This window comes from Typopeltis vanoorti, chromosome 14 (genome assembly GCF_054136105.1).
Source record: "Typopeltis vanoorti isolate ZY-2024b chromosome 14, IOZ_Tvanoo_1.0, whole genome shotgun sequence".
Taxonomy (NCBI): Eukaryota; Metazoa; Arthropoda; class Arachnida; order Uropygi; family Thelyphonidae; genus Typopeltis; species Typopeltis vanoorti.
The window spans coordinates 42,519,895-42,544,039 of record NC_143562.1 but is presented as its reverse complement, the minus strand read 5'-3'; the positions used below and the strand labels follow the sequence as shown (position 1 = coordinate 42,544,039).

The window sequence follows — 24,145 nt, the reverse complement described above, 5'->3', positions numbered from 1 at the left end:
GGGGCCGGTTTGCCTGCTTGCGGGATGAAAAACCTCAGATAAATTGGCGGAAAAAACCCTGCTGCCCACGCCCAAGACCGGCTAACTTGGCTATGACTGAGAAAGATCCTTAAGCTCCTCACGTCGTCGACGGAAATGGAACCTAGGACACTCTTCCCCAGGCATATGGTTGCAAAGTACACAGCCACTATGTTAACCGCGCGGACAGTAAGTTATATGCGTTTTTTCTTTTTTTTTTCTTTTTTAGTTCTTGATGGTAATGGAAAGGAGTTTCCGGAAATTCAGATTTTTCTGTTCAACAATTAGGCAAATGTGCTGGAAAACAAGCACAATTTATACTCATAGGCATAGTGCTAACTACCTTATCCTAGAAGACACTTGGAAAGTCGTAGGTACTTAGGACTTCTTAGAATCACTGATGATAATTCTTCTTGTGTGCGTGTTAATCGTAGTGATATATAAGTTTTTATTTTTATTTTTTATTTTATTATTATGAAAATGTTGTTTAACCACCTTACCAGCCATTATGGATCAAATATGCACCCTCATATGCTTCGTATCCATCACTTATTTCAATGTAATATCAATCGTGTTACAATTTTAATATGCACTGCGCATCCATGATAACTTTGACGTCTATAGACGTCTTGGCCGGTAGCGTGGTTAACAACTGATAAAATGAGGGAAAAAATGATAAAGATAATGCATTAATATTGCAGCTCAGAATTCATGATATCTAATTAACTAGAATGTCACATATAGATCATGCTGAGCCTCAGAATAGTCGTTTAAAACTACCATAGTTTCATAGTCACTCCCACTAGTATTGTACAAAGTATCTTGAACAATTTAATCATCAATTTATTATAAATAAAAATTAAAATTTGCTAATGCTTTTTATCTTCAAAGGGAATGGGCAATGTCGTTTATCCCTTACTAACTTTTTTGAGGATTGATAAAAAGACTATCCCTTAGCAATCATAGATAGCTAGTCCAAGACTATCAATAATTTTAATAGGTATCTGGAAGAAAAGTATGCAGACATCTGCCACCATCTGATAGTTCCTAAGCCTATTACCATATATGACTATCTGAAATTATGTCAGTTCTACAGTCGATTTTGCAGAGTTTCGGGATTAAAAACCACGTTTCCAGGCGAAACAAAAAAAAATGAAAAGAAAACAAAAGAAAAGAAAATTGTCCACGCCAGATATTGACCGCCTAGGAGAAACGATCCAAGAAAAGCTGAGAAAAAGTTCCTGTCGTAGTCGGCGACTTGGATCGAACTCAAACGGTTTTGTTTTTCTAAGACATAGCGCTATAGATGCAAAATAATGCCTGTGTAGCTCTGTGGAATGGAGAGGAGGAGCAACTTCTGCAAAAGATGCAGACGTTGTCCCCCCCCAATTAAAAAAGTTACTGATTAAAAAAGTTTCGGAACGTATTCTATATGCCGGCCTGATCTGCTGAGTACTTCGCGTGTCCACTCTCTAACCAACAAGCTGCAAGTATGCATTTATGCTTATTGCAGACTTGGAAAAAAAGTTCCATGTTTGGTCTCTAGAACAGCGTTTCCGAACCAGGTAAAAAATAAATATAAAAATATAAAAATTAATTTAAAAAATCCAAAAAACTCTTAGCCTATGGTATTAATGTACTATAGGCTTACACCCTTTAGTGGATCACGCTAAAAATATAAATAAAGAAATAAAACATAGAAACGCTTACAGTTTTTAGATGATGGATTTATATTACTTTATTTAATTTATTTATCTGTCATTATGTCTACCCCCCCCCCCTCTCTCTCTTTATGCTAACCTTAACAACGTGAATACATTGTATGGATAATTTGCTTCACTGGAATCTAGTTCTCAGTACGACACCAACTGCAGGCTCGTTTTGTGATTCAGAAAATAATAGAGTAATAATATATTATCGTTTGGTAGTCATTGGGCAGATGGGTGTCTCGTTACATGATTCCCTTCTTTTAGGGAAATTCGTTTCACTTTCATCATACCTTTCCTGCAAGCTAAAACACAAGCAAAAGAGAAGTGGAAATCAATAATTTGTAACTGAAAAATGCCTCTTTCACTGCATATTGAGTGATTAGATATAATGATAATGAGCTGTTCTGAAAAGAATGAAAGGCGTATTTCACTTACACAAAAAACAATCCTTGGGATCGTTTCATTTCGCAATAGTATGAGCAAACTTCCTTTCCATTATCTTCAGTGTCACGCCTGACCTCTTGAGATACGAGAATAACACCCACATAACAAAGCATATGATCGAATATAAAATCGCCTGCAATTAGTTTCTGTGGAATTAGAAACATCATTCGTTACACTGCAGTTTGTTTCAGGAATGTGAACCAATTAGAAGTCGTAATATTCGTTTAAATTATACCTAATTATTTGGCTCTAACTCCAAAGTGCAACTAGTCATCTTCTTTTCATTATTTTTTGTGAGAAAAAGTCAGTGACCGACAATTATTTTTTTCCTGTACAAAGCAATAACGATTAAGAGTTTTTTTTTCTTTTTCTTTTTTTCATATTTCCATTTTTCATATATTTTGCCGAAGCTCTCAACCTTTTATGCTTTGACCAAAAGACAACTGAGTGTAGTTTACTTCACTACAAATTAATAGATCAATGTTTCCTATAATCTGAAACACATTTTTTTTTATTTTTCCCGGGAAACATATTGCCTTTTGTGTGTGTGTGTGTGTGTGTGTGTGTGTGTGTGTGTGTGTGTGTGTGTGTGTGTGTGTGTGTGTGTGTGTGTGTGTGTGTGTGTGTGTGTGTGTGTGTGTGTGTGTGTGTGTGTGTGTGTGTGTGTGTGTGTGTGTGTGTGTGTGTAATTTGACAAGAAATAAGAAATTGCATACAGAAAATTTCTTGACATATAATTAATATAATTTCTTGTCTTGTATGATATATTAATTTCTCAATCCAGAAAAAAAAAAACATAATAAACCACTGATTTCCCCTATGGTAAAATATATCAAGAGATAGTTCTATTGAGAGAGAGAGAACAGAGTGATTGATTGAATCTCGATGCCTAGAGACGTGTTTTACTTACTTACTGTGCTTGAAAACCGCACTTTTTTAGGCTGTACTACACAATTTACGAAGGTATTCCGTGAATTTTGCATTGCACTGGCTCAGATCCCTGCCAGAATTCCTACTATCTCCCCCTATATACGAAATGTGTATGAGGTCAATGGCCGCGTAGGCCCTACCCGCAATTGATGACCAGTGGTGGATGTATGGTTCTAGGGAAGTAGGAAATCCGCGCTAGCCAAGCAGTTTCACGGTCCCTTCCCACAACACTACAACACAACACCGCTTCTCGATCTTTGCTAGTTGACTATTCCAGTCAACAGGACTGTGCTGCAGGTCCTTAGGCTTGCGGGAATATAATTGTAGGCTCACCGTCCTACTTTATTACCAAATCTGTCACAGACCTCAAATAACTCCAGGAGACGCCCCATTGGCATGGAAGACATTAAGGAACAGATCCGGACTCTAAACAAGGAGGAGTCACTAGAAGTGCTAAAGTTCATCATGACAAAGTTTGAGACTGGCTGGCCGGGTTATTTAAACCTCTACGCTCAAACAAACGATCCAGAAGGAGAGGATGAGGAATCTCAAGGGGAATTCATTACTGTTCCACCATCTAAAACCCCCGGCCATAACAACTCACAAGAGGAGCATTCAAACAAATGGCGAAGAACAACAAAAGATCTTATGGAGGAGGATTCACCCACACAGGACGTTCCGAAAAATTCGGAGAAGGTCCCCCCAGTCATATTACGGGATAAGGAAAAATGAACTTCTGTCACATCAGCCCTCAGGGAGCACAACATCACATACTCCTTGGCAAAAAACTCAGATGAGGGAGTCAAAATCCAGCCAGATACTGTCACTGACTACAGGCAGATGACAAGGCTAATGGACAACAAAAATCTTCCCTACCATACCTTTGCTTTACCAAGCGAAAAGACCCTAAAGGTGGTGATATGCAGTGTCACAGAAGGAATCACCCCCGAAGAAATCTCCTCTGATCTAAGTAACCAGAGCCTGACCCCAATCAAAGTGAGCAGGATGCTCGGGTCTGACAAAAGGCCAATGCCGTTAGTACTTGTAGAGATTGATAACACTCAGAAGAAGATATATGAACCAACTACTATTTGCAGCTTCAGAATTGGACAACAAAAACCTCTAAGAAAAAGAGCGTCAGGAGGACAGTGCCACAGATGTCAGCGGTTTGGACACACCCAAAAACTATGCCGGACGAACTTCAGGTGCTTAAAATGCGGCGAAGGCCACCAGACCATCACATGCACCAAGCCAAGATCTACGCCGGCTAAGTGCGCAAACTGCGGAGGTCCCCATCCCGACCCAAAGAACCGCGTGTCAGCAAAAGTCGCCCATCCACCACCCAGCAGTAACACATCGGGAAACCGTGCAGATCGCTGTCCAGTCCAAACAACCTCCACTTTGACACCTCAGAAAGGAAAATAACCTGAAACCAGGACCAAAACATACGCCGAGGCTGTACAAGCCAAGGATACTTCCTCCAACGAACTCACTAGCTCAAACCTAACATTAGTACTAACTGCCTCACTAGCTACCATGCTTCAGGTGTTCAGCAAAACAAATCCTAAGCCATCCTCCACGAAGAAATTCCTGCAAAGTACCCATTCAATTCCGACAGCCCTCAATCATGAATAAAAGGAAATATAAGCCTAACTCCCTTATCATAACTGAGTAGAACGCAAATGGACTGAGCAAAAAAATCCTGGAACTGCAAGAGTTCATTCACAGATACAATCCTTATATAATCTTAGTAAATGAAACACATCTCAGGCCAGCTAAGAACCCTAAATTACGGAGCTCCATATTGTACAAAACAGACAGGCTCACCACCACCAGTGTAGGAGGTACAGCCGTATACATTAAAAATTATCTAAGCCACAACGTCCTGATCAATCCGCAAAACAAGAACCTAGAGATAACAGGTATTGAAGTTCATACAAACAATGCTGGCAGTATCAAAATCTATATTGCATACAATCCATATAGCATTCCATTACTGGTATCTGGCTTGGACTCTATCATCATGGCTGGAGACTTTAATGCAAAACATACAGCTTGGTTCAGCTCTACAATCAATGACAAAGGTCGTATTCTAAATCATTACTCAACGCGAAACTCTATTGTTATAGCCGGACCCACAGAGCCCATCCATCACCGCCCAGCTGGAAGCTCAGATATACTCGGCATCGTCATTCTCAGAAACATCGGATACCAGTATCGGCTGAAAATGTTAAACGAGTTATCTTCTGATCACACCCCCATTCTGCTTAAGCTCGGTACACAAGAGCAATTCTCTCCTCCGCAATCCTTTATATCTTGGGACAAGCTCTCCCAGAACTCCCTCAGATCACATCAGCCCAGTATCTATTATCCACAAAAAAGAGGAAGTAGACATAGCCATAAACAACCTTACCAGCCAAATCAAAAAAGCAATAGCATCAATTACCCAAACAGACTTTCACCCTAGCGGTTGGATCCCTGGGATCTAAGTAGTTGTAGTTGTAGACGTCGGGAAAAGACGTACATCGCGTAATCTACCCCCTTATTTTTATTCCGATTAAGCTGAATTTCTCGGAGTACTTTCCGAAAGAAAAAAAAATCAGCTAACGCCTTTTATTCCCTTATAGGGAGTAGGCGAGACCTTTTTACTCTATCTAGCTTTTGGAGACTGAGTGGGCAGTTCAATCTCCACCGGTAGCCAATCAGAGATAGCTGGCCCATATCTATCACTAATTGCAGCAGCCACCGATGAAGAGGCTGACAGACAGGTGCTGCCATCTCTTGGTACCTAATCCTAACAAGATATGTTACTGTCTGAAATAATGTGGGTACTACGGTCGATTTTCTTAAGTTTACGGGACGAAAAACCCGAGTTTCCGGGAGGAAAAATCCGCTTGCCCGTGCCAGAGATCGACTAACCCGGGAATTGGCCAAAGAAAGGCTTAGAAAAAGTTCCTCCAGTCAGTGACTAGACTTGAACTTAAGTCTGACTTCGAGCGACCAAGCGCAGAGGACGCAAGCGCCACTGAGCTACACAGGCAGCGCCAAATGTGGCCAAATCGGTTGTACCATTCAACCGATTCCAATTTTCCAGTTGCTCTAGTTTTTTTTTTTTTTTAATGATAATTGGATTTAAAACTTCAAGTTTGACACCTTGTGTCCGGTTTGTCGAATAAAACTAGTAAATAGACAGCATTCAACTTAAAAGAGGAGCTGCAACTGATTGAATTCTAGTTCTAATGATTCTTATAATAAGAATAGTCGGTGGCCGTCTACAGAACCTTAATTTAAAGGTCTCTATAGTGACTATTGATGTGTATCCGGAATATCAGCGTCTCCGTAGCAGAATCGGGAAGGAAAAAAAATCATACATATCCCATATGACTCCTGAAATCTTTATTAAATGCGTTTTAAGTGAAGGCGAGTTAGCCGTACTTACACGGAGACAGTAGGTATTTCTCTTCCCACGCAAAACAGACAAACAGACCGGAGAACACATGCAATTGGCAGACACCACAATGCTTGTAGACATGACCATAGTTGCCTTCTCATAATATTAAACACAATTACAAATACTCGAAATATCTGCACTACATTCAGTATATTTTAATGGAAATTTCGTAGTCGTATTTGCACAACTGTATGGTTACAGTTTTCAAGATGAAAGTGTACTCGAACACAGTTTCTGCCTTATCTGCTTACACCATGCGGAAGCTTTACTTTTATCACTGCTCGGGGGCTGAAGTTTCTCATTGAATTAAGATATCGTGTTATCGTTTTTTTTTTTTTCGTCGTTAGGTTAAAACACATTACAAGTACTTGTACTGTACTTATTGATTTAATAAATTTGTTTCATTATTATATGTGCATGCTTCACGTTTTCGCATTTCACGAAGCAAAACAAATCGCAGTTAAAAACAGGAAAATAAGAGGAAGCATAAGAGGACCTCCTGGTACTTAGTACTTCAGAGTTTTATTACGTTTATTTAAGTTTCGAATTATCATTCATTTGAAAATTTCGAAACTCTAAAACCTACGCTAAGGATTATTCTATGTTTAAAGAAAAAGAACATTAGTAAATGAATCCATTGTGAACTAACTAAGATTAGCTGAGGATTGAAACTTTTTTCATTACATAAAATTCAAGCAGGATTATTTGTTAATACTAAATTTGACGACTACAGCGGACAGTATTTGTACAGAATGTGGAAATATGCTGATAATTCTAACATATTAATATTTTCTGAATATAAATAGAAAAAGTTCTCCAATGAATTCAGCTAATTTAAAAAAAAAAAAAAAAAAAACATCTTTCTCGAATGTCCATCTAGAATATCTAATTGGACTTTGATATATATTGCTTACATAAGAGGAAGATAGGAGGAAGAATCATTTTTTGGCTTAAGCCACTATTTCCTTCTTTATAATTTAAAAACATTATCTGGAAAAGTCATTCTAATAAAATAACCGTGATCATGCTAATCTAAAACAAATCTTCATGACGTCATGAATCGCTATTTGTTATGAGGACCTATAGATTTTTGTTTTTAAATTAAGTTCCCGCTAGTTTAAAAGGAAGGAGATGATGTCATTTCCTTCCCTTACCACATGTGATATGTTCTTCCTATTTACAGTTCCTATTAAATTCCAGTAATATTGCTAGCATCTGTTATTATTTTAATATTATTATTTAACCCTCAGTTCAATAAATGGATAATGATTTTCAACCTTCGTGGATTTGACGGATGTTGGAAAAAATATTTTGCTGCCACAATATGTTATAATAGTTTCTAAATAGTTAACATTGATGATGAAGGCTTTAAAGTGTTTAGTCTTATCTTGAAATCTCCCGTCCTGGTACAATGTCGTGTAGAAATACAATTACAACACAGTTAGAATTGTATTTCTACACGACATTGTATCAGGACGTGTAGAAATACAATGACAACACAGTTACACGATTTAATGGCAATTCGGCCATAGCCTGGTACAATGTCATGTGCTGATAGATAACATCTATTTTTATCCTCTTAATGAAATTCATCATCATCTTCTTCTTCTTCTATTATTAACCTATTAGGTATGCCAGCTTGTTTCAGTCATATAAAACGATTATCATAAACAATTGGTTTACACACAGGAAATTATACTTGTAAGCAGTACCGTCGACAGGGTGTAGCGTAGAATCAGCCTGCCTCACGGCGCTACTTAATAAGGGCGCTCTTTCAGCCATATTGCGGTAGGCGCCGTCGCTACGCGAACAATTCCTGTTAGCGTAGCAAGTGTGGAAAGAAGTTTTTCCAAGCTTAAACTGATTAAGAATTATTTGCGAACAGCAATAACCCAAAAAAGATTGGTTGGCCTAGCAACTATATCGATAGAAGCGGACATAGCTTATAAATTTAGAACAGCTTATAAAAAGTTTTATTGTGCAATATCCCCGTAGAGCAAACATTTAATTAATATTAATTTTTCTCTTGTAAGAAAAAAAAAATAGCAACTGGATATTTTCTTATATTTTTGTCTTATACTCCATCAGGGGCGATATTCAATTGTTTGCCTCAGGGCGTGATCTAATCTGGTGACGATCCTGCTTGTAAGTATAATTATTAGCATTGTTATTTGAGTATGCTTTTTGCAACCTCCATGACTAAGATCTATATAATGAAAGAAGAAAAAAAATGAAGGCATCCTTGATTCTAGGCAGCAACCATAGGTATTTTTTAAGCATTTTCCCCCAGCTGATTTCCAAATTGCTCGCTCTTGGGTGCAAACAAATAGTTTTTTTTTTTTTTTCTCATGTAATAAATTCTGGTTTTTAAGATTGCAACTCAAAAAACTGAATAGAACATACACAAATTCATACAAATAAATACTAATTAGGATTACGAACATTGCCTTTTATTTACAGCATGCAGGAAAATAGACCCAAATGAGATACAAAAAAGGTGTTAAATATGCATTTATATATTTTATTAATAACTGCACTGTATTTACTTCTCTCATGGCATGTGGCATGGATGGGGATAACCGGTTAAAGAGATGTTAATGCTCAAGTTGAAGGGATCTCTTGTAGTTTGAAAATCTTTTTGAAAGGAGGAAACCAGTTACTTATCGACTACCAAAAAAGTTTGGCTAAAAACAACACTGCCAATGCTCTTGTTGAGGGGACTTGTCCGAATAATTCGGAAATTAGGGACAATACGCAGAAAGAACGAAAGTATGTTCTTTTAAATACTTCTTTTATGAAATCACGAGAAACCCACTTCGGTGATTTAAAAAATATAATCATTAAAATGGCAGATAATGAATTAAAAGAAAGCTAACTTGAAGTTGTTGGAAAGAGTTATTATTCGGTTATTTTCATTAACTTTATTACGTACTCTAAAAACAGTTTGAACTTGTTTTTAGGATGGTTTGAGTTTTGATATCAGAGTACAACTGATAACACACAATCATGTTTGAGATTGGCACGTATGACACTTTTGGCATTGCGACAAAGCAAATGTCAAAAAAAAAACAAAAAAAAACGGTTAGATAATGAGTATTGCATTTCGCAACTTAGGTTGAAAATATTCCTTTTTGAATGCAAATTTTAACATATAAACTGATTAGATTCTTTAAAAATATTTCAAATCTATCACAAAGATATTTAATATAGTGCAAGTTCCCTTTGAGAAATCAGGCATACGATTCGATCACATAATCAGCACCATATTTCCTAATAATCAATCACAAATAGGCCTAGCTCTTTCTTTATGATGCGAGTTGACTTGTGACTCAACCATATGTTTTATATCACGTGAAGTGATATATATAACATATATCTATATGCTATATATATATACATATAAATAACATATAACATTATATATATATATATATATATATATATATATATATATATATATATTAGGATAACCAAGTAATTTTATAAACTTGGTTATTTTAATTCCTAATCCCAAGTATGCAAATAATTAAGTTTGCACCTGAAACAAAGTTCAAGTCTAAAGATGTTACAACACCAGGGCAACTCATTGTAAAGGTGGGTAAAGCTCTGATCACTATTCTTAGTATTTTCCCATAATGTAAAGCACCTGCTGTTGTAACATCTTTAGACTTGAACTTTGTTTCAGGCGCAAACTTAATTGTTTGCATACTTGGGATTAGGAGTTAAAATAACCAAGTTCATAAAATTACTTGGTTATCCTAATATACAATATCCCCAAGTTAAAAAATTTATTACATATATATATATATATATATATATATATATATATATGAATAATATTAACTTCCTTAAAAATTAAAACTGGTCTTGAACATTTCGTTTTTCTTTTTAAACAATAGCACTACATTTACGTTACTGTGTTATAAGAATAGTAATTCGTGAAGTTTATGACATTTGAACCCTTGATAGATCTGGATCTTCTAACGGAAGATTGAAATCATAATAATCAGAGTAATTCCCTTTGATCAACTTTCTGCACAACAGCTATACTGATGTACTATTGAAAGTTTCATATGGGATTAGCATAAAAAATCAATTAAAACTTAAATTGAAAATAAGAATCACGTAGCAAAATTATTGTTACATTTAACTTGAACCAAAAGTAACAATAAGTTAAGAAATAGTTTCTATCAAAATTTTTAAAAATTATATAGTAAAATTATATAGTCTTGAGTGATCATAATATATAAACTAGCACATATTCCACAACTAGTAGAATAATGGACATTGAAATTATGCTTAAAATTCTAAATAATAATGATAACAGAACCGTAGAAATTAACAAGCACATGCTTTTCGCTTTTTCAAAAAAAAAAAAAAGTAAAGTAGACCATTTTTATCCGTGTTATTGTACTCCCTGTACTCATGTCTGGCTAGAAGAATTTCATTGCAATATTATAATTGGAATCATTGTAGAATTTTCGTGCCAAGGCAAGAAGGTACCTGAGAAATATGGTAGGTTGGTGCAAGAGATGTACGAAAATGTGAAGACAAGAGTTCGAACCTGCCTGGGAGTGACAGAAAGTTTTCCATTGACAGTTGGCTTGCATTAAGGGTCAGCATTAAGTCCGTTCATGTTTAATATTGTGATGGAGGTGGTGAATACGCCTTGAACTATGTTGTATTCAGATGACATCGTGCTGTGTGCAGAATCAAGAGAAGAAGTGGCAGCTAAACTAGAAAGTTGGAGGAAGGTACTGGAAGAGAGAGAGGTATGAGACTGAGCAGAAGTAAGACCGAGTATATGCGTTTCAAAGTGGATGGCAGTCAGGAGACAGATCTCGAGCTGGAAGGAAATGTCATCAAGAAGGTCAGTGACGTTAGATACTTAGGTTCAACAATGAAAGAGGATGGTAAGGCTGAGAAGGAAATGGGATGCAGGATACAAGCAGGATGGAGGAACTGGAGAGAGAGATGGCTGGAGCTATGCGATAAGAGGGTGCCGATCAATCTAAAAGGCAAAATCTACAGGACAGTAGTGAGACCAGCTATGGCGTATGCTATGGAAACTGTGGCCCTGAGGAAAAATAACATCAGCAGGGTGGAGGTAGCGGAGATGAGAATGCTTAGGTGGATTTGCGGTGTGACCAGAAAGGATCGTCTGAGAAATGGCTATGTAAGGGGAACGGTGAAAGTTACGAACTTAGGAGCAAAAATACAGGAGGCAAGGTTGAGATGGTTTGGTCATGTGATGAGGAGGGAGGAAGAGTATGTGGGAAGAAAGGTCGTGCAGATGGATGTGCAGGGGAGGAGGAAGCACGGACGGCCAAAGAAGAGATGGAGGGAGATGGTGGAGGAGGACTTGAGGATGAAGAACTTGGATGTGGCTACAGTCCAAGACAGGAGGTTGTGGAGGAGACTCACCACAAACAGCGACCCTACTTAAGTGAGAAAAGCTGAAGAAGAAGAAGAAGAATCATTGTAGAATTTTATCGAATTGTTTCAATTTTTGCTTTAATCGAAAAATTTACAGGAACAAAATTTCGCAAAACACTTGGAAATGATGTAAACAAATAACTCCATTAGATCGATGGAATTTAATAAAACTGGATATTTGGGATCTTATCTGTTCATTCTGTTAATCATATCAAAATATACTAGAAAACAAGTATTTTGTTTTTATCCTTAGGTCAATCTAGAAATCTAGAACTGATTACTATCTCTCAGTCGTCCATCACTTACGCTTATTATAGTATCGTGATTCTATTTTCGTTTTGTGTGTTTATAGCAATATTTTAATTTGCATATCGACATTAAAGCACTAATAATAAATTATTATTATTATTATTATTATTATTATTATTATTATTATTATTATTATTATTATTATAAAAACCTCCATGGAGTCAAAGACTCATCGTGGGAAGTCCACTGTTATACACAAAATTTATGATACCGGGCCTTAAATATATTCATTGTCTCTGCTCTCACCACACTCTCGGGCAATGCATTCCAATCACTCACCACTCTCTATGCAAAAAACTTGCTCCTCACTCCCTTGCTCATATACAGCTTCCGGGGAATTTATCAAACGCCTTTGCAAAATCTAAATATACCACTGTATATGCAACACCCTTATCCAATGCATTTGTCACTTTATTATAAAAAGTAAGCAGATTGCTAAAGCACGATCTTCCTTTAGTAAATCCATGCTGACCGCCAAAGATTATTTTTCTGTTGTCAACCCAATTCTGAATCTTAGTCCTAACTAACTTCTCCAATACCTTAACCACAACTCCAGACAGACAGACTTACTCTTATCACCTCCCTTATGAATTGCAACAATTTTACCCTCTTTCCACTCTTTTGGAACTTGACCCAGTGAGAGACTCATGTTGAAAAGATATGCAAAAGCTGTTTTTAACTCTCTGGCACATTCCCTGAAAACACATCGTCGTGAAATAGCATCAAGTCTCACGGCATTATTTACATCAAGTCTATTCAGTTCCTCATATACCTCCTGTTCACTTACTAACAGTTCCTCCTCCTCCTCCTTCTTTCCCAGTGCTTTCAAGTTCTGCACGATGTCACATTCACAAGAATGAAATATCTTTATAAATTGCTCACTAAATATCTCAACTATATCCTCCGCAGCGGTTATCATTCCTTCGTTTTCACCAATCAGTCCCATCCTACCATAATCATTCTTTCTTCAACTGGTCACATATCGAAAAAAATCCTTAGGATTTCTTTCTTTCTTTTTTTTTTTTTTTTTTTTTGACCGTTTTAGCTAACTACTGCTCATACTGCATTTTTGCTATCCTTATCAAGCTAGTCACCTTCCTCGCCTGCTCTTTGTACTTCTCATGCAACTGGTTGTTATATATACTCATTTTGTGTTTCTTCCATAATACCTTCTTCTTCCAGATTGAATACATTATCTCTTGATTCATCCATTTCATACCTACTCTATTTACCCTCTTAACCTTTGGAATGCACTCTGATATTGCCTCAACCAAATAGTTCTCGAGTATCGCCCAAGCAGCATTGATATCCTTTCCATCCAGTTCCTCTTTCCAATTTATTATCGTAAGCTGTTTCCTGAGCTTTTCGTAATTACCAGTCTTATACTTCCACATATATCCCTTTCTAACAGACGTCCTCGAATGACTGGTCACCCTGCACGTGATCACCTCGTGGTCACTCTCACCAACTGGTGGAAGATTTGACACCTCATTTATAATAACATCATCTGATGAGATGATCAAATCCAATACTCTTGATCCTCGTGTACCCTCCGTTACGTACTGCCTAAGGTAATTATCTTTCAAAAACTCCAAAAATTCATTTTCTTTACCTCCAGATGCAGTCTCTTGCTTCCAGTCTATATTACCATAATTAAAGTCGCCCATAATGATCACTCGTTTCATGCTAGCTAGGCCAATTTGCCTATACATTTCCTTCTCATTACCCTCCACATTACCAGGTCTATAACAACACCCAACTAAATACTTCATCCTGTTTACTTCTACCTCACACCATACTGCCTCAAAACCGTGAAAAATATCATATCCGTTCATCTTTATTCCTGTCAGGATGTCATCATCGTCATCTAACCACGTCTCACTAATACCAACAATTTTAGGGCGAATAAACTCAAGCAATGCAACAATTTCGTTCCCCTTATTTCGAATACTTCTAGCATTAGTGAATAAACATAAGAAATCATTACTGCTTGTACAAGTCCTACGAACGTCACTCCTACTATGTGACTCTTCAACACCTTTCCCAGTCACTTCCTCTATATTATCACCAAATCTACAACTTTCCTCACACCTAAACTCTCCCCACCCATTCCGGGCCATCTCAATCTGTGTTTGCCCGCTCACATATTCACCTCTGAATTCAGCATCCGCATGTTTCATAAAGTGTCTCCCCGTCCACCCTGACTCCCCCCGTTTCCCTGTTTGTGTTGTACCTCCACTCTCTCATTTACTCCATTCATAATATTCACCTCCCCATTTGCAAGTGAGCAAATACCTCTCCTTACCCTGCTTTTTTGCTCTTTCACTTCGCACCACCTCAGATCTATTCATTACAGTCATTACCTCTCCTGCTAGTAACAATCTTTCCAGCCGACTCACACCAAAACTATTTAAATACAGCCCATCTTCTTTATATAATTATACAATTCCATCCGTCCCTCAAATTCCTCCCACACATTCACAAACTGCACTCCGTTCTCCTCACATATTGTTACATTTGACTAAAATTGTTATATATTTAATAAAAATAATATTTACGTAATTAATTTATATATCATAAAACATTTAATATAAATAATATATAATTAGTATGCATTTAATTCAACAGTTAATCATTAAAACATGATCCCAAAACGCATGTCGCATTTGGTATCCACTCCTCCGTCTTGTTTGTGTCAAACGTTTCACACGCATGCGCTTTACAGATTTCATTAACGTTGGCGGAGTAGCACAAGTACGCGTTTGGTTGAAGACCTGCTTTATAGGATATATGGAACTATTTTCTTGGACTCTTCGGCGAAGATGGGTTTGCAGATGAATTTTAAAAAAAAGAATATGCTTTTTTTAAAAAAAAATCATGTTTTGTAACAACGAAATCATGTACTATGATTTCGCGTGAATACTTGAGCCTGGAATTTTATTTCTGCAATCAGTGACATCATCGATATACATAAACAGTTTGCTGCTAATCATATTATGTCTGCTGCTTTTCATTTTATTACGAAATGTCTCGCACGAAATGAAATGTCTGATTCTAAGTAACACTGAAATTTGATCTCAGTTGGAAGGAGATACATAGTTACTAACTGACGGTACGAATATATATGATCACAGCAGATGATACAGCCTAGAACGGGCAAAACAGGCATTGAAAATAGAAATAATAAATAACTTTGTATACAAATTGACTTATTTATGCTGGTGATCGGCAAGCGCAAGTTAAAAAAAGATGCTATTTATTATTAGTGTTACATTATTTTTAACACTGTCATAATAAATCGCAGCATTTGCAGTAGTATTTGCAATATTAATTTTTTATATAGCAGATTTCAGATACTAAAATTTACTTATTTTCCATTATGCGTATTGATATTTATCTATAGCAAAAATTATATCAAAAACAATAATGAAAAAAAAAAAAAAAGAGGCAGTTATCACAGGATGCCATATCTTAACATATTCTATTTAGCGAATCAAAACCGTTGTCTTGTAAGAATTGTACCAACGTTATGAAAACGTCTGGTGACTCGTAGGAAATATGAGATCCGTATAGCAATTCCGATTAAAGTGCATGATTGGGTGACGAAATAGAAGAATGACCTGTATTTCCTTCCGTCTGGTAGCGAATTTCGTGTGTGCATTCAGTTCATTAGCAAAGTACAATTTACTGTATGTAGTACCATTTTTTTTTCTTGTATTATTTCAATTTTTTTTCTTTAAAAAAAAAAAGCACTATTTTCAAGTATATGCTACGGCGAAATAAACACGGTATTCCAGAATGAAACCCACTGATATGTATATTTCTAACGTCACACTTGACCAGTGGCTACTCGTCCATAAGGGCTGCAGGGTTGCAACCCCCTCCAGTATAAAATGAAAGTTCCTGTTTTATTATCGCCGTTGTATCTAAAAACCGTTATTTTCTGGTTTGTAATACAATACCGCTCGATAGTATTTTAGATAATTTATTTTGTAGCAATAGTTGTATTTTGCAATAGTCAATGTGCTGTGCGGGTGGGCTAGGTATCAGTACTGGTTAATATACTACGCTGGAGCTGCATTCAATGCAGATCAAACCAAACTGCTACCTAGTGAGGATAACGTAGTGGGGGTAACGCGTGATTTACGTGAAGTTTGGGCTGATAGCATGCAGCTCCACCACTACAAATTGTTACTAGCCTCCACTGCATATGATCCATATTGCTATATATGGCAAACAGAAATACCGCTAGTCTTTTTATGCATTCGAATGGATGCGACATCGGTAGCAGAATTTCGTAGCACTGAAAAAATAAAAAATAAAAAATTCGTTACACATCGCATTAACAAGCTATGGAAGGAAATTTTACTCATAGCCTTAGCTGTTTTTTTGCTTTAATTCAGACCACTCCAAGTGAAGTAAACCATGGGCTCCAGGAAGCTAACGCTGAGGGACAAAAGAGTCCCTCAGCGTTAGCTAGAAAGAGTGCTATAAAAATATCAGCAGTCCGATGTGAAACGATCAACCAGGAGTTCAAGGACTACATAAAGAGCTATATAGTCTCGATTTCCTACAGCACTTATTGCCAAATACCAGACAAGGCAATCAATAGTGCGAATTTTCCTGGTGTAAAGGTGGGTCTGTAAAACATTGCAAGTTCGTGCTATATTTGTTTTCGTTCGGAAAGGCGAATGTGGTGGGACTTTGCTTAAGGAATTCCTTGTGTTCAAAATGTATCACCCTAACAGAGAAGGTTGGTAAAGGAGATGGGATAGTCTGGAACTTCCCTGTTTTCTACTTGAGACTTTAGATGTAATACCAACACAGCCTCCGTAGCTCATTCAATAACGACAATGTAATTTGTTTGGAAAGACTCGGGTTTGAATTCCATATAGGATGCAAAGAAACTTTATATGGGCTTTGCTGAAGATGAGTTAATTGGTGTAATACAAGGTAAAAGGTTTCCCTCTTGGAAATTCGAGTTTTTTACATCCTTTAAATCAAGCAAATCGGACAGAGCAAACAGCACTGTTGGCGGGATTCCCCCAATTTTCTACATCTGTCTCTTAGGACCCGATGAGCCCTCCAATGAGGGATTTTAAGTATGAGTTTTTGACTGCAGATCCGTGTGTGTGTGTTCACGGGGCCGGTTTGACTCTTCTGAGGGACGAAAAACCCGAGTTTCAGGGTGTAAAAACCTCTACCATTGTATGAGACCGGCTAACTCACCTTTACTCGAAAGAGACCAGATAAAGGTTGATCACGTCATGGACGGAAGCGAACCCAGGTCTTTCGGACCAAAGGGGTACCGACTGAGCTACGGAGGCTCTAACAGCTCTGTTAACTAACTTAATACAGCTTCATAATTTAAAACAGCCCAATTTAATCCAAGCCTTGAAAGATGAATGCTGAGGAATATGCTGCACTTTAGAATAAATGCTTTCAATACTGTTGGAATTTTAAAGAATATACTCGCATCTCTTTCAATAAAGCAGTACATCATATCACGGTTCAGTTGCTGTTACCCGGTTTAAGGTAAATTATGCCGAAAAACTTCACTCTGGCCTGCACAGAGAAGGAGACCTAATCTCAATTTAAGATGAACATCTTCAGGACAACGATCTAGAATGTTGGGTATGGATCAGTGCTTCCAAATGACATGCATGGAAACAAATAAATCAATCAGTTCTGAAAATCGCTTTAAATAACTTTCTCTTTAGTTTACAGAATGGGCTTTAATGTAAATCCACAACGAATACAAATTACAAAGTACAGTAATGTTTAGCGAGAAAGTTAAGTTCAATATACAGTTGAGCCTTGAACAACGCGGGGGTTAGGGGCATCGACTCCCTGCATTGTTCGAAAATCCGCGTATAACTTTTGACTTCCCAAAAGCTTAAATACTAATAGTCTACGGTTGTCTGGAAGTCTTAACGATAACCTAGTCGACATCAAATAGCCGATTAACACAGATTTTGTATGATATGTATGTATTATAATTAAAAGAAACACACGTATTCACACAATTTCCCATACTTTAGGAATAGTAAGAACGTCATTGCGGTTTAAATTTGGTCTGTGTAGTAGGGCTTCAGAACTTTCTTTATATAAACGTTCATGTTTATATAAAGATCTGTGTAAAAGTTTAGACTTTTCCCAATGGATTCTATGGTTTCGATTTTCAATTCCGTGTTGAGAGAGGCTAGATTTCTGCGGTTTAAATCTAAATCTAAAATTTTACATGGATCTTTATATAAACATGAACGTTTATATAAAGAAAGTTCTGAAGCCCTACTACACAGACCAAATTTAAACCGCAATGACATTCTTACTATTCCTAAAGTATGGGAAATTGTCATACAAAATTGTGTAAAATAATTATTATTAGGTTTTTTTTTTTTTTTTTTTTACTTCTGTAACACGTTACGCACGTTTAATGAGATTCTATTGTAATCAATAGAATCTCATTAAACTGCATGTTATTCCTATTATTGTTTAAACTACTGTGCTGAGATGATGTCCTAAGATACTTAGGATGAAATATTTACAATTAAGTAATTTTCACTGTAGTTAATACGTGTGTTTCTTTTAATTATGATCTCACCACAGGTTTCGTTATTTTTTTTAGAATTTTTTTAGAGATTTGCGGCAATTTAAAAAAACTCGCAGACGAACCGCGTAGCCTAGAAATATTTAAAAACTTAAGAAAAAGTTAGGTATGTTATGAATGTATAAAATGTATGTACATACTAGTCTATTTGCAGGTATAACGATTTATTCATTGGTGTATAAACTTGGCTGCTGCGAAGCAGTAGTATCGATTACACTGACGATTTTCTTGTAAAGGAAAGTACAGTTGACCCTTGAAGTAAGCGGGTTTGAACACTTATACGCGTTTTTTTTTTTGAATAAATATATTGGGAATTTTTTTAGAGATTTGCGACAATTTAAAAAAACTCGCAGACGAACCGCGTAGCCTAAAAAAAAAAAATGTATGTATTATATACACTATATATACACTATATTCTTACAATAAAGTAAACTAGAGAAAGGAAAATATTATTAGGAAAATCACAAGGAAGAGAAAATACATTTACAGTACCGTACTGTATTTATCGATACCAATAAATGTATGCGTCTGTTTACAAGATGAATCGTATGTAATTCTGAAAAAGAAATTCATGTTTATTTGCAGGTATAACGATTCATGCACTGATAACGAAGCAGCAATATGATTGCTTTATGATAGCCTAGTCAGTGTAATCGATACTACTGCTTCGCAGTAGCCTAGTGTATACACCAGTGAATAAATCGTTATACCTGCGAATAGACTAGTATGTACATATATTTTATACATTCATAACATACCTAACTTTTTCTTAAGTTTTTAAATATTTCTAGGCTACGCGGTTCGTCTGCGAGTTTTTTTAAATTGTCGCAAATCTCTAAAAAAATTCCCAATATATTTATTCAAAAAAAAACGCGTATAAGTGTTCAAACCCGCTTACTTCAAGGGTCAACTGTACTTTCCTTTACAAGAAAATCGACTGATACTTGAAATTATAAAAGAAAATAAAATACGAAGCATCTGATAGATAACCGACTAAAAGGAGCAAGCAGGCATGATCTCTGACATGGGTTATCGCGTATTGCACTACTACTTGAAAGACGATCCCGGTAAGAATTATTAGTGAAAGACGAACGTCTAAACGTGACACTGAAGTACCTTTTGGAATTTATTTATTCATAGAATTAAACTCTATGTCACATTTTGGTTAAAGGTTTTTTCATGTAAGTTGTTGTACCGTAAATAATAAGTATAGAAAATTAACACAAGCGAATAATAAAAAGATATATTTCTCAATAAAACTGTTAGATATGATGTCATTCCTTACTATAGCAACCGAAACTACATTGCTTTTTTAACTCGGTTTACTGCTTGTAATTTAGAACTTACAATTTTGCATAGTTAGTTTCGAATTATTATTATTATTTATTGCCTAAACGCGGCTTTATTTTAACCAAAATCGAGATTTTCGCAGACTCCAAATAGTCAAGTTCATTAAATTTCTAATTAGAATTTCAAGAAACAAAATATATAGAGCTTATGCCACAATTATTTTAATGTCAAATTTTTTTTTCGTAAAAACAAGTATAAATTAAGTTTTAAAAGAGGTATACCGTGAGTAGATATATCAATACAAAATTAATAACGGAAAAAACTCACGTACAAAGATTATTTAATAGTATAATTTTCGCCTGTGTGTCACAGGCATCTTCAGCACATTAAGCTCAAATTAAACAACAACTGACAATTCCAGAAAGCGCCACCTAAGTAGCTGGTGTAAAATAACTAAAAAGGTCAATAAATTTCCTAAAAAATAAAAAATCAATACAATAAAAAATTAGGAAAGATTAGCTGATTTGTAAAGTACTATCTCCTATAAAGGAGATAGATGTAAGCCGTCGGATCTTTAAGTTAGGAGAATGAAGTAGAGTTTCACATGTTTCTTTATAAAAGGCGTTCCATGAGAAACTGACTTTTGTGAAGAACTATTGTCTTTCTCCAATGAACTCTGTGTCTAGTGAAGATGGCATGTTCTGCAAGATTTCTATTCTATTCGGCTAGAAGAACACCAATCTTATATTGAATACTTTAAACTTGAAAAGTCTGGACTTGCAGAATATGCCACCTTCACTAGACACAGAGTTCATTGGAGAAAGACAAGAGTTCTTCACAAAAGTCAGTTTCTCATGGAACGCCTTTATAAAAAAACATGTGAAACTCTACTTCATTCTCCTAACTTAAACAGATCCGACGGCTTACGTCCTCCCCCTTTATGGGAGATAGTACTTTACAAATCAGCTAATCTTTCCTAATTTTTTATTGTATTGATTTTTTTTTTTAGGAAATTTATTGACCTTTTTAGTTATTTTACACCAGCTACTTAGGTGGCGCTTTTTGGAATTGTCAGTTATTGTTTAATTTGAGCTTAATGTACTGAAGATACCTGTGACACACAGGCGAAAATTATACTATTAAATAATCTTTGTACGTGAGCTTTTTCCGTTATTAATTTTGTAAGTATAAATTAACACTGTAGCAAGGCTTCGTTGCTACGCTAAGTTTACTCATTAGTCAACAAAAACTGGTTTACTTTTAATGGGATATTGTTGGTATTTTGTATAAACGGAACTTCTTAGTATAATAAGGTATTTGAAGAAATAAATAACTTTGATGTTAATAAGGCGATAGGATTTGATGAAATATCACCACGCATCTTAAGAGAATATTCCAGGGAACTGGCAGTGTAGCATTGGCATGCCTGTTTAACAAGAGTTTTGCAACAGCACAGATTCCAAGGGAGTGGAAGGAAGGTAAAATTCCACTGCATAAAGGTGGTGATAAGGCTGTAGCTTCAAATTATAGACCGGTCTGTATATCTGGAGTTGTGGTGAAGGTCCTGGAGAGATTGGTGAGAAGTAGGATACAGAATTGGGTTGATAACAGCAGTATTCTCTATGGTTATCAGCATGGATTTGTTAAAAGGAGATCATGTTTCACTAACTTACTTATGTACTATAACAAGGTGACAAATACCTTGGGCAGAGGAGATGCATATACAATGGTGTACTTGGATTTTGCAAAGGCTTTTGATAGACGGCCACATGACAAGCTCTTAATTAAATTGAAAGAGATGGGATTGGATAACAGACTTCTGTGTTGGATCAGTGACTGGCTATTAGATAGGTATCAGAAAGTTGTATATTGGGGTGTAGTATCTCGAAAGAGAAAGGTCACCAGTGGTGTGCCACAGGGGGGCAGTTTTGGAGCCATTGTTGTTCAATTTGTATGTTAATGATATTGAGTTGGGTTTAACTAGTGATATCCAGCTGTTTGCAGATAATGCAAAACTGGGGAGAGCAATGCACAGTCAGGCTGATGTTAATGCCTTACAAGAGGACTCGGATAGATTGTATAAATGGGCAGGTAAGTGGAACTATCAGTTCAATGCTGCAAAGTGTAAGGTTTTGAGATTTGGTAAGCAACGATGGGATGCCAAATATACACTTGGTGGGGAAACTTTAACAGAAGTAGAGGAGATGAGAGATCTAGGTGTGATGGTGGACAAGGACTTGAAATTCAGAGGCCACATTGCACAAGTTGTGAAGACATCACATCGAATAATGGCAATGATGCGGAGAACCCTGACATGCAGAAATAGAGGTTATGATTCCATTGTATAAGGCCTTGATCAGGCCTCATATGGATTATTGTGCACAGATTTAGTCGCCGGGTTTTCATGGTGACGAGGATATGTTGGAAAGGGTACAGAGAAGATTCACAAAAGTAGTCAGTGGTCTTTGGAATGTGGAGTACGAGGACAGATTGAGGGAATGTAAGTTGCAGAGCCTCGTGAATAGGAGGAAGAGGGGGGATATGATTGAGACATATAAACTGGTCAGGGGTTGTTATCAGGTAAATATGGAAGAGATTTTTCATAGGATTGGAGAGGGAAGTAGAACATGAGGTCATTGCTGGAAACTGTATAGGGAGGGTGTGAGCAGAGGAGTGAGAAGCAGGTTCTTTGCATGGAGGGTGGTTGGTGAGTAGAATGCATTGCCTGAGTGTGTTGTGGATGTGGACACATTGAATCAGTTTAAGACGAGGTTGGATGAGCATTGTATGCAATAGCGAGTACCTCCCACGATGAGTCTCTGACTCCATGGAGGTCCGGTGTTGATGATAATAATAATAATTTTTTTTTTTTTTTTTTTTTTTTTTTTTTTTTAAACATTTTATTATGTCTCAGTATAAATTACATACAATAATAATATTTACAATATTTAAAATAAGGTTTATACAGAATTTTTGAATTTAGAATATAATAATAATATTTGTTTTTTTTTTTTTTTATAAAGGACTTATTTGTTTTTGTTTTTACAGTGAAAATGATAAGGTTTACTATCACACAGAGTATCTTTTATAAATATGAGTATACATTTTTTTTTTTAAACTAGCTAATTATGGATTGGCATCAATGTGCACTCAATTCACGATACTATGCAGTAATGCAGCATACACTCACAATTCAATAGTAATAATAATACTTTTTTTTTACATTTCATTATGTCTCAGTATAAGTTACATACAATAATAATATTTACAGTATTTACAATATGGATTATATACATTTTTTTTTTTTTTTTTTTTTTATGTCTCAGATGAATTGCATACGTAGTTGCTGTAGTAATTATATGTATATAATATTTATAACGCATTACAAGTGTATAACAGATACTTGCAAGTTAGTAATTTTCTTCCTCGAAGCTTAGCAGAGCTTATCTGAGGAAGATAATAGATGACAGAGGGTGGTGGTTTTATGGTTGTGTTCCTGTAGTGGTCACAAGCCAGGTGTTGATTTTACTGTTTGTTGGTACATGCTTAAGACTTCGACTGCTATTACTACTAATAACTACTACTACTAATTACTACTAATAACGACTGCTATTACTACTGCTAATAATAATAATAATAATAATAATAATAATAATAATAAGAATAATAATAAAATAGTTAGAGCAGAATAAAGAGATCGATGAATGACACGCTTAATAAACGTTCAGTAGCTCTGCCTAAGAATTAAATTTCATCGTCTGCAAACTTCTAGTCACATGACTACGCTAAAGACGCTCTAACTTCGTTCCCAGTATGTTGTGGCTTTATTTATACAAGTCGCCGTATTGTGATTTATCATCTAACATGAATAAACGTTTATGTTAATTTATATACATTCAAGTCGCACAGCTGTTTACTGGTACTGTCGAGACATAAGAGAATCTTTAG

General features: G+C 36.1%; 2 protein-coding genes across 2 annotated transcripts in view; one reads left to right on the top strand and one right to left on the bottom strand.

The window, feature by feature from the left end:
• LOC150099408 (lipopolysaccharide-induced tumor necrosis factor-alpha factor homolog) overlaps window positions 1–24,145 on the bottom strand; it is a 75,723-nt gene that overhangs the window by 45,198 nt on the left and 6,380 nt on the right. The window lies entirely within an intron of this gene.
• LOC150099405 (NAD(P)H oxidoreductase RTN4IP1, mitochondrial-like) overlaps window positions 8,669–24,145 on the top strand; it is a 289,878-nt gene continuing 274,401 nt past the window's right edge. Inside the window, exon 1 of the mRNA XM_090404050.1 lies at window positions 8,669–8,697. The gene's annotated coding sequence lies outside the window, so the exon portion shown is untranslated. The remainder of the gene's footprint in view (window positions 8,698–24,145) is intronic.